Source organism: Rana temporaria, chromosome 12 (genome assembly GCF_905171775.1).
Source record: "Rana temporaria chromosome 12, aRanTem1.1, whole genome shotgun sequence".
NCBI classification, from domain to species: domain Eukaryota; kingdom Metazoa; phylum Chordata; class Amphibia; order Anura; family Ranidae; genus Rana; species Rana temporaria.
The window spans coordinates 108,984,574-109,002,991 of NC_053500.1; the positions used below are offsets into that span (position 1 = coordinate 108,984,574).

The 18,418-nt window shown below is 42.9% G+C and overlaps 1 long non-coding RNA gene, 6 other non-coding genes and 1 pseudogene across 7 annotated transcripts; all 8 read left to right on the forward strand.

Annotated features, from left to right (window-relative positions):
• The first annotated feature begins 1,079 nt into the window (after positions 1–1,079).
• LOC120918515 lies at positions 1,080–16,821 on the forward strand. The gene is made up of 4 exons (XR_005744410.1): positions 1,080–1,475; positions 1,675–1,757; positions 13,683–13,846; positions 16,567–16,821. It is a non-coding gene; the product is annotated as an uncharacterized LOC120918515 (long non-coding RNA).
• Positions 1,125–1,280, forward strand: LOC120919702. The gene has a single exon (XR_005744636.1).
• LOC120919701 lies at positions 2,104–2,256 on the forward strand. Its single transcript, XR_005744635.1, has one exon.
• Positions 4,625–4,781, forward strand: LOC120919706. Its single transcript, XR_005744639.1, has one exon.
• LOC120919699 lies at positions 7,208–7,364 on the forward strand. Its single transcript, XR_005744633.1, has one exon.
• Positions 9,581–9,737, forward strand: LOC120919700. Its single transcript, XR_005744634.1, has one exon.
• Positions 11,308–11,464, forward strand: LOC120919707. Its single transcript, XR_005744640.1, has one exon.
• On the forward strand, positions 12,279–12,421 carry LOC120919704 (annotated as a pseudogene).
• Positions 16,822–18,418: the final 1,597 nt, after the last annotated feature.

The following is an 18,418-nucleotide window of genomic DNA, read 5'->3' on the forward strand; positions in this document are numbered from 1 at the left end:
CATCTACTATCTCAGAAATCATGTGAAGTTATTGGGCTGATAACAGGGCTACTGAGGAAGAGACAGCTACGGGACATGGTGCTTTGAAGAGAGAGATAATAACACTATACTGATATGTGCCCAGGTTAAATTTCATGACTTGGGGTTTGCATCCACTTTAAAGTGTTATTGAACGCAAATGTAATATATTGCACTTTACCAATCCTTAAATGTTGCTGCATTCCTTGCTTTTCCTGGTTATCTGGCCAGTAACGCTTGTCTTGGTCTTTCCTCTGGAGGAGCAATGGTGACAGGCTTGATTTGATCTGAAGGAAATTGTACAAGTGTTTTAGCCCTCGCATTGAATGCAACTTCGTCTGAAATCACAATGGAGATATTTGCCAGCACACCGTGGATCAACAAGGTAGCATCCAAACTGATTTTTTTATTTTATTATTGATGTTTTTCTATTGCATGATCACATCAGAGGTGCAACATTTTGGAGTCATGGACCCCTTCGTCATCGCATGCATGACGAAGGGGTTCAGCGTGACTCAATGTCACTGCTCTGTGATCGTGCAATAGAAAAATCAGCTTGGATGCTACCTTGTTCCATGGTGTTTGCAAATATCTCCATTGTTGCGTTCAGAACCAGTCTCAGCTGGTTGTTGCTGCAGCACCCAAATACTTGAGAGCTTATCCAGGAACATGCAATGGGAATATAGATTATGAAAACTGAAATTGCGCGTCAGTGCAACCTCAGGTGTGACTTCTGTGTGGCTTCATGCACAGATGTCTATGCAAGTTGCACCTGAAATTGACAAAAGTAGTGCAGGAACTACTTTTTCAAATCGGTGCGGCCAAGTCTGCATCGCACCGGTTTGAACAGTGCCTTCGCAGACAATAAGGTGACACTTGTAATTTGATTTGACCTGTCAAATCGCATGACAAGATGCTCCAGTGTGAACATGGGCTCAGGATATTTTTCCTTTGCTGTAACTACAACGGTAGAAGCTATAAAGGCTTTCAACATCACATTACATTGCCCTGTTTGATTTGTTCTGTCTTAAAGTGAATGTAAAGCAAGTGTTTCTGTTGCAGTGATGCATTATACTATGGTGACAAAAAGCGCCCTCGCAGCTTGAATGGTCTGGGCTGTGGCTCTAGGTTGGTGTATCTGGTGCCTTTGCCATGACCAAGAGTAATAACCAGGTATGACCCTTCGCTGGGCCAGCCTGAGCAGTAACAGGTGTGGGCTTCTAATAGCAGCTTGATGCCCATGTATAATACTGCACACAGTTCTATGTAGGATCTGGGAATTATTTATGCAGGCTGGAGCAAGGGGAAAAATCGGTGCCCAAAGTGATTGCTTATTTTATTGTATGGTTAATGAATCTTACATGCTTTTCTTTCATTTGCAGCTGTTTACGTCCATTGTGACACCTACGTGACATTATGTGGCCCCTTTGCCTGATGGTGAGATCAATCTATCCTAGGTAAGAAAGGCTAAAGTTGTATTGGGCACATTACACAAATGTAATATATTGCAGATTACCCATCCTTAAATGTATTACTGCAAAAACTATCTCGGTACCAATGAGCGCAAATTGACTTGGTAAATATTTATTGCATATAAAAAATGATTACAAAGAATTAATGAGTCAATACAGTATACATATACTTGTATACTTCCAGGTGAATTTCTGGTTATGGAAATTTCTAACCTCTACCAGTTTTGCAATCAAAGGACTGCTTCATAAGGAGGATATATCTAGGAGGTAATTAACCCATTTGAAAACCTGTACAAAACGCAATATAGAAAAGATAAGAGTTATATGGTAAAATATAACCAATGCACCAAGGGCCCGAGTACAGTCACTTAGGAGTCCAAGGCCAGGTGCATACTTTAATCACTGCACGATCCCTCCATGGCAGACATGGGGATTTATGCAGATGGCAAATATATCGAAGTAAAGATGGGACAAGGCAGGGTAAACTTGGAGCATTAGTAAGTTATCACAGGCTTGTTCTGATCACATGGAGAAAAGAACCAGTAAGATAAAGCTTGCAATCCCTGCTCTGCACATTCAGTCAGCTTGGGGACATAGAGCAAACAAGGGGTCTATGGGCTTGAATGGTCCAGGTTGGTGTATCTGGTGCCTTTGCCATGACCAAGAGTAATCACCAGGTATGACCCTTAGCTGGGCCAGCCTGAGCAGTAACAGGTGTGGGCATCTAATAGCAGCTTGATGCCCATGTATAATACTGCATACAGTTCTATGTAGGATCTGGGAATGATCTATTCCAGCTGGAGCAAGGGAAACAAAATGCCCAAAGTGTGATTGCTTATTTTATAATGTATGCATCTTGGTTTTCAGTCAGTTGCAGCTGTTTACTTCTATTGTGACACTGACATGATGTGGTCCCTTTGCCTGATGGGAAGTTGAAACTGTCCTGGGTAAGAAAGGCTTAAAGTGGTATCAAGCACAAACGCAAATGTAATATATTGCAGCTTACCCATCCTTAAACCACTTCCAGCCCAAGGACATCACAAGACATCCTGGACTTTGAGTGGGGATATCTGAAAGATGCTTGCAGCTACAGGCAATCGGATATTTTTGGCAGATTCTGTGCACCGCAAGAACACCATCATAGCAGCAGTTCAGCTGCTTATTCGTTCTTGCAGGAGGGGACATCCGCCATCCCAGTGCTTCCCTGGTTCGCCGGCAGAAGTATCATGGTGATTTCTGGCAACCAGATCATCCCGTCATCTATGACCCTCTGAGACCTGGGTGCAACATTGACATCCGTGCCGGTGGATGTAAACCATGCCAGAGACTGCTGGAAAGGCTGAGACGGTTTTTATTTTTCCAGTCTGGAGTCTTTATAGACCCCACATCTCTCCATAAAGAGGACCTGTCATGCACTATTTATATTACAAGGGAGCAAGAGTAACAATTCTAGCCTCAACTGATGACCTGTAAAGAATTTTGAAGTGTCTATAGAGATTTTTAGTACCAAGTTTGGTGCCATTCCACAAGTGCACCATTTTAAAGCATGATATGCTATCTAACTGGTGTAATGTCTTTCACATTATACAAAAACATTTGGCTAACTTTATTTTTTTATTGCATTTTTCCCAAAAAAGCTATTTAAAAAATTCCTGCACAAATAACGTGACCAAGTTGCAACAGGAGCCATTTTATTCCTTGGAGTCTGCTAAAAAAAATGCTTGGGAGTTCTGAGTTATTTTCTAGCAAAAAATATGATTTTTACATAGTCCTGGAATAGGCCTAGGATGGAGGTGGTTAAATGTGGCTGCATTAGTTTACTTTTCTTCTGGTTTTGGGGTTTTCCACTCCTGCAGGTGCAATGGAGACAGGTTTGGACAGCAGCACTGCCAATCTGGGCACAGGTATGGGGTAGTGCTGGGACTAGCTGATTTGAATAGACTTGACTAGCTTAAATTTTGATGGTTTTAATTTGAGTCCCCTTTGAATTACTGCAGGCTCTTTATTGCTGAAGACACATGCTTGTACATAATCTTCTTTGGAATGTAGAGCTGCAAGTTGGCAGGAGTGACAGTGGCCAATAAAGATGGCTGTAGTCCAGCATCTGGATGAAGCTGGGTAGAAGATATGGCTAAGGATGCCTGATCATTAAAGTAAAGGTAAGCTTTTGCTCCCTTTAGTTCCACTTCAATGTATTTTACATTTGAGAACTGATTTTACATAAAAAGAAGCTGACATCATAAACACTACTTTGACAAAATGTCTTGCATTGTTGTCAGAGCAACAATTTTTCTGTCTTGGATGATTTTCCCTCGTGTCCATGGGTAATGACTGCATTGAATGGAGTCATCAATGGGACACAGACCATAAACACCTAGTGCAGGCCTTACAAAGTGTGAAATATTGGGTTGCAGGAAAGTTGTACAATTCCCCCCCCCCCCCATCAACACAGTGCTGACAGGGGAAGCCTCCTGTTAAGCAATTGTCTACTCCCAGTAGGGGAAGCCATCCCTGCTAGAAGACAGATTATTGCTAGCAACTATAGCAGCTGCTAGTGATTGAAAGAGAATCTGGCAGGCTGGTTATACCCAAGGGTATTAACTTAATACATTCAGTCTGCCCATTTACTGTTTAGAATCTGTTGGGCTGGCTGAGATTCAAACTCTTCTTAGCTCTATCCAAAACGAAAATGTCCTTTAGATACTTGAAGCGGAGCTCCACCCTAAAGTGGAACTCCTGCTGATCAGAATTCCCCCGGTGTCAAATTTGACACCTTTCAGAGGGGAGGTGGGTGCTGATGCCTGTCTAAAGACTGGTATTTGCACCCACTTCCAGCCACAGTCTGCGGGCAGGACGTCACCTAAGCCTGGGGTGCGCAGCGGGTAAACGCTGTACCCGGCGCATCGCCAAGATGCTGATGCGTGTGCCTGGTGGCCGCGATGTCCGCCAGGTACTCGCGATCGGCGATGACAGCAGGGATGTGGAGCTGTGTAAACGGCTCCACGTCCTGTCATAGAGAGACCGATGCTGTGTCCCTTGTACATAGGGACACAGCGTCGGTCACCTCCCCAGTCAGTCCCCCTCCACACACAGTTGGAATACATTTATACATAGCAAAGGTTCTCGCAGCTTGAATGGTCTGGGCTGTGGCTCTAGGTTGATGTATCTGGTGCCTTTTGCCATGACCAAGATTAATCACCAGGTTTGACCCTTAGCTGGGCCAGCCTGAGCAGTAACAGGTGTGGGCATCTAACAGCAGCTTGCTGCCCATGTATAATACTGCATACAGTTCTATGTAAGCTCCGGGAATGGTTTATGCAGGCTGGAGCAAGGGACACATCAATCCCTGGTGTGTGATTGCTTTTTATTGTATGTTGGATGCATCTAACATGTGTTTTTTTTCTTTCTGTTGCAGCTGTTTACTACTATTGTCGCATCTACATGACATGATGTGGCCTCTTTGCCTGATGGGGAGTTCAATCTATCCTAGGTAAGAGGCTATTGAGCTCAAAAACGCAAATGTAATAAAAGGCAGCTTACTAATCCTTAAATGTAGTGGCTGCATTAGTTTTCTTTAGGTGTTCTTATTTTCCTGGTTGTGGCCACTAACAATTGTCTTGGTGTCCCCTCTCCGAGGAGTGATGGAAACAGGTTTTATATGAAGTAAATTATACAAGGAGTGTTGTGAGTTTTAGCCCTCATTCACGTTGAATGCGGCTTTGAAGTCATGCAACTTTATCTGAAATTGCACAATTTAAAAGCTGCATATCAATGCGACTTGGAAGACATCTGTGCTTCTTGATGCACAGATGTCTATGCAGGTTGCACCTGAATTTACCAAAAGTAGTGCAGGAACCACTTTTTAAAATTGACGCAACACTGATTTGAACGTTTCCGACAAGGTGTGACTTGCAATGCGATTTGACTCGCTGTAAACACAAGTGTAGAAGCTATCAAAGCTTTCAATCATGCAAAATACATTGCCCAGTTTTATTTGTTCTCTAGTTTAAAGTGATTTGTAAAGCTTTAGAAATTAAAATAACAGACCTGTTATACTTCCTTACCGGGTCCTCCCCTCAGCAAGCAACTTGCTACGGCGGCACTTGTGCTTCTGAACCCTGCTTGGCTCCACCCCTCTGCTCCTTCACTGGCTGTGATTTGACAGCCAATGGCTCCCCCCTGCTGTGTCTGATCCAGTGCAAAAGCCATTGCTCTCGCACATGACTCAAGATCATGGGTCAAGAGGGGAGGGGGTAGCTGCTAGCAGGCTTTTGCCTTAAAGCGGGGGTCTCCAAACTTTTCAAACAAAGGGCCACTTTATCATCCTTCAGACTTTAGGAGGGCCGGATTGGGGCCAGCAGGGGCAGAAAATGTCATGGGCCCGGCATCTGTGAGAATAAATATGGCCTCAGGGTTGGTGGTCAATAGGAGGAGTATTCCCTCTATTAGTAGAAGTAGTATTCCATCATTGGTATCAGTAAAAGTTATAGTGCCCCATTGTTGGTGTCAGTGGGAGAAATAGTGCCTCATGTCACTGGAAGTAATTTTGCCCCAAGGGCTGCATAAAGGCTGGCAAAGGGCCACATCTGACCCTCGGGCCGCAGTTTGGAGACCCCTGCCTTAAAGTGATACTAAAGGGTGTTATTTATATAAAAATAGTTATACTCCTCTGTGCAGCTCATTTTGCAGAGTGGGCCCCGATCCACGTCTTCTGGGGTCCCTCGGTGGGTGTTGACTCCTCCCGGCATCAGAACCCCCTCTGGGAAGCGCTTTCCCAAGGGGGTTGCATTACGGGGGGGGGTCTCCCGAGTCCAGCATTTGTTTTCATAGACATGAATGCTGGACTCTGTTCCCACATCATTGAATTTGACAGCGGCGTGAGCCAATGGAGTCGCTGAAGAGCTGAGAAGACCGGGCTGAGAGCCAACATGTTCTCGATGACAGACTTTTGATGGCTCAAATAAGTAAAGGTGCATTAAGGTGAGAAAACAGGAAGGTTAACTACAACTTGAATGCAGAAAATGCATTAAGGTAAAACTTCTGCCTCTACAACTACTTTAAGAATGTGTTCACATCTGTAAATGCAAGAGCCCCAGTGGAGGTTCTTGTGATTGGCTGCAAAAGGTGGCCCCATTGAAAGCTGTCTGCCGGCCCTCACAGCTAATCGCAGCCACTTGCATGTAATCTCTCATGCAGAGTGCCCCCTGCAGGCAGTGTATGTGCCGGGCCTTTCAGTGCGTAGGCAATTGTATGGATGTGTTGTGAGAACAGCCTCCCCTTGCTTTCAATAAATCTGCCCCTTGCAGCTAATCCTGGCAACCCGCTCTGGTGCTCTCACATCTAATCTGCAGGTGTGAGTGTACCCTAAATGTACAAGTGATGGAAATTGTAGGTATTGGTGGAAACCATGCAGTTGAAAGTTGTCTTTAAATTTATGGTTTCAAGATCACCAAATCATGAAACTTGAAACCAAATGTGGCTTTTTGAGAACTAAAAAATTGCCTTTGAGACCAGCTTTATGCTGGCCATACATTGGTTTGTTAGCCATACTGACTGATGGCTACTAATGTTTGGAGGGTTCATGGCATGCTATTGCATAGTATATAACCAGGGTTTGGGTGAGTTGACCCCTGGGACACTAGAACTAGTTTCTCAAGTCACTGTCCACTTTTTCTGTATGCAGTCTACTATAACGACAAAGGGCTCGCACAGCTTGAATGGTCTGGGCTGTGGCTCTAGGTTGGTGTATCTGGTGCCTTTTGCCATGACCAAGAGTAATCACCAGGTATGACCCTTAGCTGGGCCAACCTGAGCAGTAACAGGTGTGGGCATCTAACAGCAGCTTGATGCCCATGTATAATACTGCACACAGTTCTATGTGGGATCTGCAAATGATTTATTCAGGCTGGCGCAAGGAAAAAAAAAAATCAGTGCCCAAAAGTGTGATTGCTTTTATTGTATGGTGGATGCAGCTTACATGGGTTTTCTTTCTGTTGCAGCTGTTTTCTTCTATTGCCACACCTACATGACATGATGTGGCCCCTTTGCCTGATGGTGAGTTCAACCTGTTGTGTAAGAAAGGCCTAAAGTGGATGTAAAACCTCATATACCCAGTGAACAGCCTCGGAAACAGATAAAACAAATCTCTCTATAGTGTGTGTGTGTGTGTGTTGCAAATGATTTATGCAGGCTGGCGCAAGGGGAAAAACTAGTGCCTGAAGTATGATTGCTTATTTTATTGTATGGTGGATGCAGCTTACATGTGGTTTGTTTTTACTTTCGGTATACTTCTATTGTCACACCTACATGATGTGGCTCCGTTGCCTGAGGGCGAGATCAAACTATCCTAGGTAAGAAAGGCTTAAAGGGGTACTAAAGATTTGAATAAACAAACTTCATACTTGCCTCCGCTGTGCAGTTAGTTTTGCAGAGTGGCCCCCGATCCTTGTCTTCTGGGGTCCCTTGGCGACTGTCTCAGCTGCTCCCTGAATCAGCTAACCCCCTGGGAAGCGCTTTGCCAAGGGGGTTACCTTGCGGGCGCCCTCCCGAGTCCATCATTTACATCCACAGTCACAAATTCCGGACTCGGCTTCGCCCCCTGGCGCCCCACGTCATTGGTTTTGATTGACAGCAGCGTGAGCCAATGGCTGCACTTTTTATCAATCTATCCAATGAAGAGCCGAGAAGACAGGCCAAAATCCAGCATGTTCTCGACACGGACTTTCAAGGGCTCGGCTAAGTAAGGATGCATTAAGGGGGAAAAAACAGGAACCTTTACAACCCCTTTTTAAAGGGGTAACAAACAGAAATGTAATGTATTGCAGTTTACCAATACTTAAATGTGGTGGCTGCATTCGTTTTCTTTAAATGCTGCTTTTCCTGGTTATCTGGCCAGTAACGCTTGTCTTGGTTTCTCCTCTAAAGGAACCATGGAGACAGGGTTGGTTAATCTGGAGGAAATGCTACAAGTAGAATGTAGTGAGTTTTGGCCCTTGTTCACATTAAATGCAGCTTTGAAATGTGACTTCATCTGAAATTGCATGATTTAAAAGCCACATGTCAATGCAGTCATGTGGATTCATGCAGATATCTATGCATGTTGCAACTGAAATCACCAAAAGTAGTGCAGGAACTATTTTTTAAATTGCTGTGGCACTGCAAAGTTGGCACTTCATTGATTTGAACAGTGTCATTTCCAACAAGGTGCGGTTTGTCATGCAAGTTCACCTGACAGAGTAGGTGCTGTCAAAGCTTCCATCAGCTTTTGACCATGCAAAATACATTGCCATGTTTTGATTTGTTCTCTAGCTTAAAGTAATTATAAAGCTGGATTACTTTTTTTTCATTAAAATGACAAACGTGTTATACTTCCTCCTTTGTTCCCCGCCAGTGCCTGTGGCCCCTCACCATGCCCCATAGCAAGCCACTGGTTATAGGGGCACTTGTGCATGCTCACTCCTGAGCCCTGCTTAGTTCCACCCCCTGCTCTCACTGGCTATGATTGACAGCAGCAGGAGCCAATGGCTCCCACTGCTGTCTGAGTCGGTGCAGAAGGGAAGAGGGGGGGGGGGGCAAAAGCCATTGCGCTTGTGCATATCGCTGGGTTTTGATTGGACGCAGGCAGTGTCTGTCCAGGGCCTTTCAGTGCATAAGCGATTATATGAAAGTGAGAAACCTCCCTTTCAATAAAGCTGCCTCTTGCAGTTAATCATGGCAACCCCCTCTGGGGCTTTCACGTCTAATCTGCATGTGTGAATGTACCCTAAATGTACAAGTGATGGGAAATTGTAGTAGGTGTTGGTGGAAACCCTGCAGATGAAACTTGTCTTAACTATTTTTTTTTTTTTTATGGTTTCTGGATCACCAAATCATGAACGGTTGAAACCAAAAGACTTAAAAATTGACTCTGAGACCAGCTTTATGCTGGCCAAACTGATATAAAATGTCTGAAGGGATCATAGCATGCTATTACATGGTATATGACTGATTTGTCAGGGTTGACCTCTAGGAACATTTCTAAAGTCTGTCCACTTTTTTTCTGTTGCAGTGATGCATTCTACTATGGTGACAAAAAAGCTCTTGCAGCTTGAATGGTCTGGGCTGTGGCTCTAGGTTGGTGTATCTGGTGCCTTTTGCCATGACCAAGAGTAATCACCAGGTATGACCCTTAGCTGGGCCAGCCTGAGCAGTAACAGGTGTGGGCATCTAACAGCAGCTTGATGCCCATGTATAATACTGCATACAGTTCTATGTAGAATCTGGGAATGATTTATTCAGGCTGGAGCGAGGGAAAAAATCAAGTGTAATTGCTTTTTATTGTATGGTGGATGCAGCTTACATGGGTTTTCTTTCTGTTGCAGCCGTCTATTGCCCACGCCTACATGACATGATGTGGCCCCTTTGCCTGATGGTGAGTTTAACTTGTTATGTAAGAAAGACCTAAAGTGGATGTAAAACCTCATATGCCCAGTGAACAGCCTCGGAAACAGATGAAACAAATCTCTCTATATAAGTTTTGCATGGATCTGCTGTTTTCATCTGTATATATCCTTTAGAAAGTGCTCTTTGTGGTTACCACGTGGAATGGCTTATTGGCATTTAGCCAAGATTGGAGGAAAGGCACACCCCCTCTCCTCAGTAATGTGCAGATCTCTGCTCTTGCACAGCAAGCTGACTGCTAATCTGTTTATAACAACCTCCCCAACCCTCTTCCATCTATCTCAGAAATCATGTGAAGTTATCAGGCTGATAACAGGGCTACTGAGGAAGAGACCGCTACAGGACATGGTGCTTTGGAGAGGGATAATAACACTATACAGTACTGATATGTGCCCAGGACCACTTTAAAGTGGTATTGAACACAAATGTAATATATTGCACTTTACCAATCCTTAAATGTTGTGGCTGCATTCCTTGCTTTTCCTGGTTATCTGGCCAGTAACACTTGTCTTGGTCTTTCCTCTGGAGGAGCAATGGTGACAGGCTTGATTTGATCTGAAGGAAATTGTACAAGTAGTGTGTTTTAGCCCTCACATTGAATGCAACTTTGTCTGCAATCACAATGGAGATATTTGCCAGCACACTGTGGATCAACAAGGTAGCATCCAAACTGATTATTTATTTTTTTCTATTGCATGATCCCATCAGAGGTACAACATTTTGGGAGTCATGCAGGACCCCTTCATCATCGCATGCATGACGAAGGGCTTCTGCATGACAAAGGGGCTCTGCGTGACTCAAAAGTATCACTGCTCTGTGATCGTGTAATAGAAAAATCTGTTTAAATGCTACCTTGTTGATCCATGGTGTTTGCAAATATCTCCATTGTTGCGTTCAGAACCAGTCTCAGCTGGTTGTTGCTGCAGCACCCAAATCCTTGAGAGCTTATCCAGGAACGTGCAATGGGTATATGGACTATTAAAACTGAAATTGCGCATTAGTGCAACCTCAGGTGTGGCTTCATGCACAGATGTCTATGCAAGTTGCACCTGAAATTGACAAAAGTAGTGCAGGAACTACTTTTTCAAATCGATGCGGCCAAGTTGGCATCGCACCTGTTTGAACAGTGCCTTCGCTGACAATAAGGTGACACTTGTAATTTGACCTGTCAAATCGCATGACAAGATGCTCCAGTGTGAACAGGGGCTCAGGATATTTTTCCTTTGCTGTAACTACAACAGTAGAAGCTATAAAAGCTTTCAACTGCACATTACATTGCCCTGTTTGATTTGTTCTGTCTTAAAGTGAATGTAAAGCAAGTGTTTCTGTTGCAGTGATGCATTCTACTATGGTGACAAAAAGGGCCCTCGCAGCTTGAATGGTCTGGGCTGTGGCTCTAGGTTGGTGTATCTGGTGCCTTTTGCCATGACCAAGATTAATCACCAGGTTTGACCCTTAGCTGGGCCAGCCTGAGCAGTAACAGGTGTGGGCTTCTAATAGCAGCTTGATGCCCATGTATAATACTGCACACAGTTCTATGTAGGATCTGGGAATTATTTATGCAGGCTGGAGCAAGGGGGAAAAAAATCAGTGCCCAATGTGATTGCTTATTTTATTGTATAGTTAATGAATCTTGCATGGTTTTCTTTCAGTTGCAGCTGTTTACGTCTAGTGTGACACCTACGTGACATTATGGTGAGATCAATCTATCCTAGGTAAGAAAAGCTTAAGTTGTATTGGCACATTACACAAATGTAATGTATTGCAGATTACCCATCCTTAAATGTATTACTACAAAAACTATATCGGTACCAATGAGCGCAAATTGACTTTAATCATTTTTTATATGCAATAAATATTTACCAAGAATCAATACATGAGTCAATACAGTATACATATACTTGTATACTTCCAGGTGAATTTTTGGTTATGGAAATTTCTAACCTCTACCAGTTTTGCAATCAAAGGAGTGCTTCGTAAGGAGGATCTATCTAGAAGGTAATTTGAAAACCTGTACAAAACACAATATAGAAAAGATAAGAGTATATGGTAAAATATAACCAATGCACCAAGGGCCCGGGTACAATAAACTTGGGAGTCCAAGGCCAGGTGCATACTTTAATCACTGCACGATCCCTCCATGGCGGACATGGGAATTTATGCAGATGGCTAATATATCTAAGTAAAGATGGGACAAGGCAGGGTAAACTTGTAGAGCATTAGTAAATTATCACAGGCTTGTTCTGATCACATGAAGAAAAGAACCAATAAGATAAAGGTTGCAATCCCTGCTCTGCACATTCAGTCAGCTTGGGGGACATAGAGCAAACAAGGGGTCTATCAGCTTGAATGGTCCAGGTTGGTGTATCTGGTGCCTTTGCCATGACCAAGAGTAATCACCAGGTATGACCCTTAGCTGGGCCAGCATGGGCAGTAACAGGTGTGGGCTTCTAATAGCAGCTTGATGCCCATGTATAATACTGCACACAGTTCTATGTAGGATCTGGGAATGATCTATTCAGGTTGGAGCAAGGGGAAAAAAAATGCCCAAAGTGTGATTGCTTATTTTATTGTATAATGTATGCATCTTGGTTTTCAGTCAGTTGCAGCTGTTTACTTCTATTGTGACACTGACATGATCCCTTTGCCTGATGGGAAGTTGAAACTGTCCTGGGTAAGAAAGGCTTAAAGTGGTATCGGGCACAAACGCAAACGTAATATATTGCAGCTTGCCCATCCTTAAACCACTTCCAGCCCAAGGACGTCACATGACATCCTGGACTTTGGGGATATCTGAAAGATGCTTGCAGCTACAGGCAATCGGATATTTTTGTCTGATTCTGTGCACTGCAAGAACACCATCATAGCAGCAATTCAGCTGCTTATTCGTTCTTGCAGGAGGGGACATCCGCCATCCCAGTGCTTCCCTGGCTCGCCAGTAGAAGTTTATCATGGTGATTTCTGGCAACCAGATGGTCCCGTCACCTCTATGACCCTGAGACCTGGGTGCAACATTATGACGTCTGTGCCGGTGGATGTAAACCATGCCAGAGACTGCTGGAAAGGCTGAGACAGGGTTTTTATTTTTCCAGTCTGGAGTCTTTATAGACCCCACATCTCTCCATAAAGAGGACCTGTCATGCACTATTTATATTACAAGGGAGCAAGAGTAACAATTCTAGCCTCAACTGATGACCTGTAAAGAATTTTGAAGTGTCTATAGAGATTTTTAGTACCAAGTTTGGTGCCATTCCACAAGTGCACCATTTTAAAGCATGATATGCTAGCTATCGAACTGGTGTAATGTCTTTCACATACAAAAACATTTGGCTAACTTTACTTTTTTTATTATTTTTTATTGCATTTTTCCCAAAAAAGCGATTTGAAAAATTCCTGCACAAATAACGTGACAAAGTTGCAACAAGAGCCATTGAATTCCTTTTGAGTCTGCTAAAAAAAAGTTTGGGAGTTCTGAGTAATTTTGTAGCAAAAAATGATTTTTACATAGTCCTGGAATAGGCCTAGGATCTGGAAGTGGTTAAATGTGGCTGCATTAGTTTACTTTGGGCACTTTTCTTCTGGTTTTGGGGTTTTCCACTCCTGCAGGTGCAATGGAGACAGGTTTGGACAGCAGCACTGTCAATCTGGGCACAGGTATGGGGTAGTGCTGGGACTAGCTGATTCGAATGGACTTTACTATCTAGCTTAAATTTTGCTGAATTTTTAATTTAAGTCCCCTTTAAATTACTGCAGGCTCTCTATTGCTGAAGACGCATGCTTGTACATAATCTTCTTTGGAATGTTCAGAGCTGCAAGTTGGCAGGAGTGACATTGGCCAATAAAGATGGATGTAGTCCAGCATCTGGATGAAGCTGGGTAGAAGATATGGCTAAGGATGCCTGATCATTAAAGTAAAGGTAAGCTTTTGCTCCCTTTAGTTCCACTTCAATTTATTTTACATTTGAGAACTGTTTTTACATAAAAAGCTGACATCGTAAACACTACTTTGACAAAATGTCTTGCATTGTTGTCAGAGCAACAATTTTCTGTCTTGGATGATTTTCCCTCTTGTCCATGGGTAATGACTCGCCATTGAATGGAGGAGTCAATGGGACACAGACCATAAACACCTAAGGCAGGCCTTACAAATTGTCAAATCTTGGGCTGCAGGAAAGTTGCACTGGTTCCCTCACTGAGGATGGTGGGGGAACGGCGCTGGACTCAAGGACAGGTAAGTGTCCTAATATTAAAAGTCGGCAGCTGCAGTATTTGTAGCTGCTGACTTTTTTAATTTTTCAGTGGAAACCGAACAACCTGCAGTTAGAAGCCATGCACAGTTGCTCCAGTTTCTCTTTGCCATTAGCAAATACTGGGGGAAATTTACTAAACCCACACTGACAGTGCTTTGTGTTTTTTTTTTTTTTTTTTTTTTATGATTTTAATTGCAATATAATACAAGCAAGCAGGTTTATTTAAAAACTGATAAGACTTGCTTTAGAGCTGGCTCATACCAGAATTGCACATTCTGGTGTGTACCTGCTCTGAGGAATGTTGACCTCCTGGGTTATTAATCTTTAGTTGTCTGCTGTGAGGAGATAAATAGTACACATTCGCCAAGTAAAACCAGTCTTTACCTGCTGTGATTTGCCAACCCCCCCCCCCCCCCCTTCATGCACATTGCGTCCTGCATAAATCTTCCCTTTCTGATGTCATTGGTAGCCAAACTGTCTCCTGATGACACAGTGGTGTAAATGGCCCATAAGCTTCCTGGAATGTTTGATGTGTACCCCAGAAGGCTACGGTCGTGGCTGAGACTAAAGCATTCCCTCCCAAAAGGAAGACAAATCTGAAAGGGGTTCTGGGGGTAACAATACTGAGAAGTAAAACCGAATGAAGGTCTGTTTTAAGGGCTGCCAGTCACTTAAATTAAAATAAGCCAGAAAAACGCTGAAGTCATTCAACCATTTTCCCTCTTGTGGTCTGTAGCCCCCCACTACCAAAAAATGCCAGGTTCTGCCTATCCCTTCATGCTTTAGACTGGTTTCTGGGTCAGGCCCAGCAGTCCTCTGCAGACAGAATGACCTTCACTCTGTATAGGAGTGATTTTATTAATGTCAAATGCCTGTTGCACTTGCCGGGCTCTAATGAAGCGTCGGGGTCTGCATCCCTTTACATGATTTCCCTTTGGGAGTATATCGCAAAATGACGTGTCGCAGAGGATGCTCAATCTTATTTTTGTGCAGACTTCTGGGAATTGGTAAGCCAATTGCATAAGCAGGAAATTACCTACCATGTACAGAACACCTCCATCTAGCCATGTTGTGTTGCATTTTACAGACAATTACTTTTAACTTGCAAGTGTATACACTATTAAAATTATTTGAAAATCATTTTAACTAAAAAAGGGGAGGTTAACCTCTAATTGGTTTTACACTTTTAAGCAGCTAGTTGTCAGTCAAGTGGGAAGATCTCTACCAATGAGTTTTTCTCTTCTGAGGTGGGGTGGGGGGGGGGGGGAAGAAACGCCTGCTATAAAGCACTGTCCATGTATGAGTTACTGAAGATAATTTGAGGAGTCTGTACTAGTGTCATTGGAGTTTTGCTTTTAAAGCAGATCCAATGTAGGTGGCACTTTACAGAAGTCATGAACAAACCTAGCCCAATACTATAATAAGCAAATTAAAGATGGGTGTTCATGGTCAATGATATGTGGTGGTGGACCCAAACTGATTAACTCAACAGAGGGCATTTTAAGTATGCACTTTTTTTCCCCCCTCCGTTTTATTGTTGGTGGTTTGACATGCATAATAGGGTACTGCAAAGCTCTTAACCAAAACTGTATTCAAAGTATTGTTAAGGGTAGGAAGTGAGTGGGCCTTTTCTCTCTCCTGAAGAGAACATGATCAAGGACTCAGGGTGGAGTGTTGGTGTGGTGTATGTTAATGAGAGGATTTGTATAAATATTTTGTGCAAAGTATATTTGTATGTTGGCATTTGTCTTAAAGTGGAGGTTCACCCAAAAACTCAATTTTTAACATTAGATTGAGGCTCGTTTTGTGAAGGGGAATCGGGTGGTTTTTTTTAATCGAAGCTGTACTTACCGTTTTAGAGATCTTCTCTGCCGCTTCCGGGTATGGGCTGCGTGACTGGGCGATCCTATTTGATTGACAGGCTTCTGACGGTCGCATACAGCGCGTCACGAGTTTCTGAAAGTAGCCGAACGTCGGTGCGCAGGCACCGTATAGAGCCGCACCGACTTTCGGCTACTCGTGACGCGATGTATGCGACCGTCGGAAGCCTGTCAATCAAATAGGAACGCCCAGTCCCGCAGCCCATACCCGGAAGCGGCGGAGAAGATCGCTCTCTAAAACGGTAAGTACTGCTTCGATTTAAAAAAAAAAAACACCCGATTCCCCTTCACAAAATGAGCTTCAATCTAATGTTAAAAATTGTTTTTCGGGTGAACTCCCGCTTTAAAGAAAAAGTAATAAAAAAAATTAACAGGGCTATGTAGTCTGAGTCTCTACATCTTGAACTTATGATTCAAGGTATCTAAAGTACAGTTTAGAAAGCAAATTTTTTTTTTCTTATTATTGACAATAACCCAACTTGAGGTGTTTTATTTTTTGTTCCCCAGGTAACAAAGGAGCTGTCTCGGATACTTGCCTTTGATCTGAAGCTGTGCCTCATTTTCAGCCCTCTGATGTTTGCAACCTGAAGACTTGTATTGTAAAATGACCCTGCATCACAACAGTGCCCTATATTCACAAATTCCAGTGCAGTGTGATGCAATGAGGAATGCCCAGCCTAATAATTTGCAAGGGTGTGAAATGTGTAGACTGCTGTTGCACTTTAGAGTAAATATTAAAGAATTTTTCTTAAGTATTTCTAATGTTGAATGCAAAGCACTTTTTTTGCCCATAAATTCTGCTACAGGTAAAATTCATGGTTGAGGTTTTGTGTGTTAAAAAAAAAAAAAAAAATACTAAAAGGGAGGAAAGAGTTGGGAGTCAAGTGGAATATATGTTAGAAAGTGGCTGTAGTTTACACAGGAAAGTTTTAAGTCTGGTTATTTTTTTAGGCCTTTCACACAGAAGTCGTACAGCTGACTTCATCAGCAACAATTGGCAAATTCTTGTGGCCGGGATCAAGGGTGCATGTGAACAGCTGCAGTCCCTCAGCCTGTACAAAGCAACGGCAAGCTCATGAGAAATCCCTGTCTGCATGTAGCGGCACATCCAACAGTTGCTTGCATTAGGGACAAATTTCTGACATCTGTCCCTAACAGAAGCTTCTTAAGGTGTGACTTTTCCCATACTTGATGGGAAGTAGATAAATGGTAACCCAATTTGTAGAAGTAAGGATAGCAGTGTTCGTCTCTAAACCTTTTTAGATCAGTTTGGACAAATTTAGCTGCACTCAAAGTGCTTGTTTTCGAGCCTAAGCTTAGGTAGTCAAGTTGTGAAATGGGGTGGCTTTGACTCGCATGGCTTTTTTTTTTTTTTTTTTTTTTGAAGCAGTTGCCTCGCATAGAGCCAAGCAAAAAATGTAAAGTGCTTCACCTTTACAGTCCTTGGTAGGTTTTTCTTTAATTAAATTTGAGGGGAGAAGTTGTGTAGTCAGATGAAATCCATATAACTGGTAAGACTGCAGTGATCTTATCCACTGACAAAAGATTTATTTTTTTGCTTAAAAAAAGTTATTGCATCTCTGAAGATCTTTCTTTATACTTTGACTCAAGCTGGCCAAGTACTTGTTTATTTTCAAACTGTAAAATGCTCAACAGTATATTATATGCTCCTGTCCACGCTACATGTTGGCCTGTGTTCAACTAAATATGCAGCCAAACCTCCCTATCCAATAAACCAGGCTGAACAATCTTTTCATTAAAAATAAATGGTTGCAGATACTGGATACCAGTAGATTCAGGTATTTCCAAAGATGCTGCCACTTAGACTAGACACAGTTGTAGCTCCCCACTCTAGACATGTGATAAGATGATGCCTGAACTTTGCAGCTTCTAGTCTTGCATGTGTTCCTGAAAGGAACCTAAAGTTGCACTGGAGATTTAGGCCAGTGCAAGTTGTAATCCTTGCAGCCCCTTAGTTATGACAACTGGTTGCTTGCAGCTATTTGTACTCTCTACAGCCAGCGATTTGCAGTGATCACTACTGGATGCAGAAATAAAAAAAATGGGTGTGGATACTGCTGTATTATTGGACAGTTGAATGCCCTAATAAGTCAGCAACAGCATTTGAAGCTGTTGACTTTATTTTCTGAAGGAGCCTGGAGCTCCTCTTCAAGGTAGCACAGTATTGAATGGCAAAAGTTTTTGTTCATGAACAGAGGTAAAACCTTCTGGTAGTTAAATGGCTATGATGAATACATTTGCATACCCTCGTTTAAGCCTTTCAACTCTTCATTTGTTCACATTAATAGGCTTGTTTTGACTAAAGCTGACCAATACTTTTCAATTTGCAAATGAACAT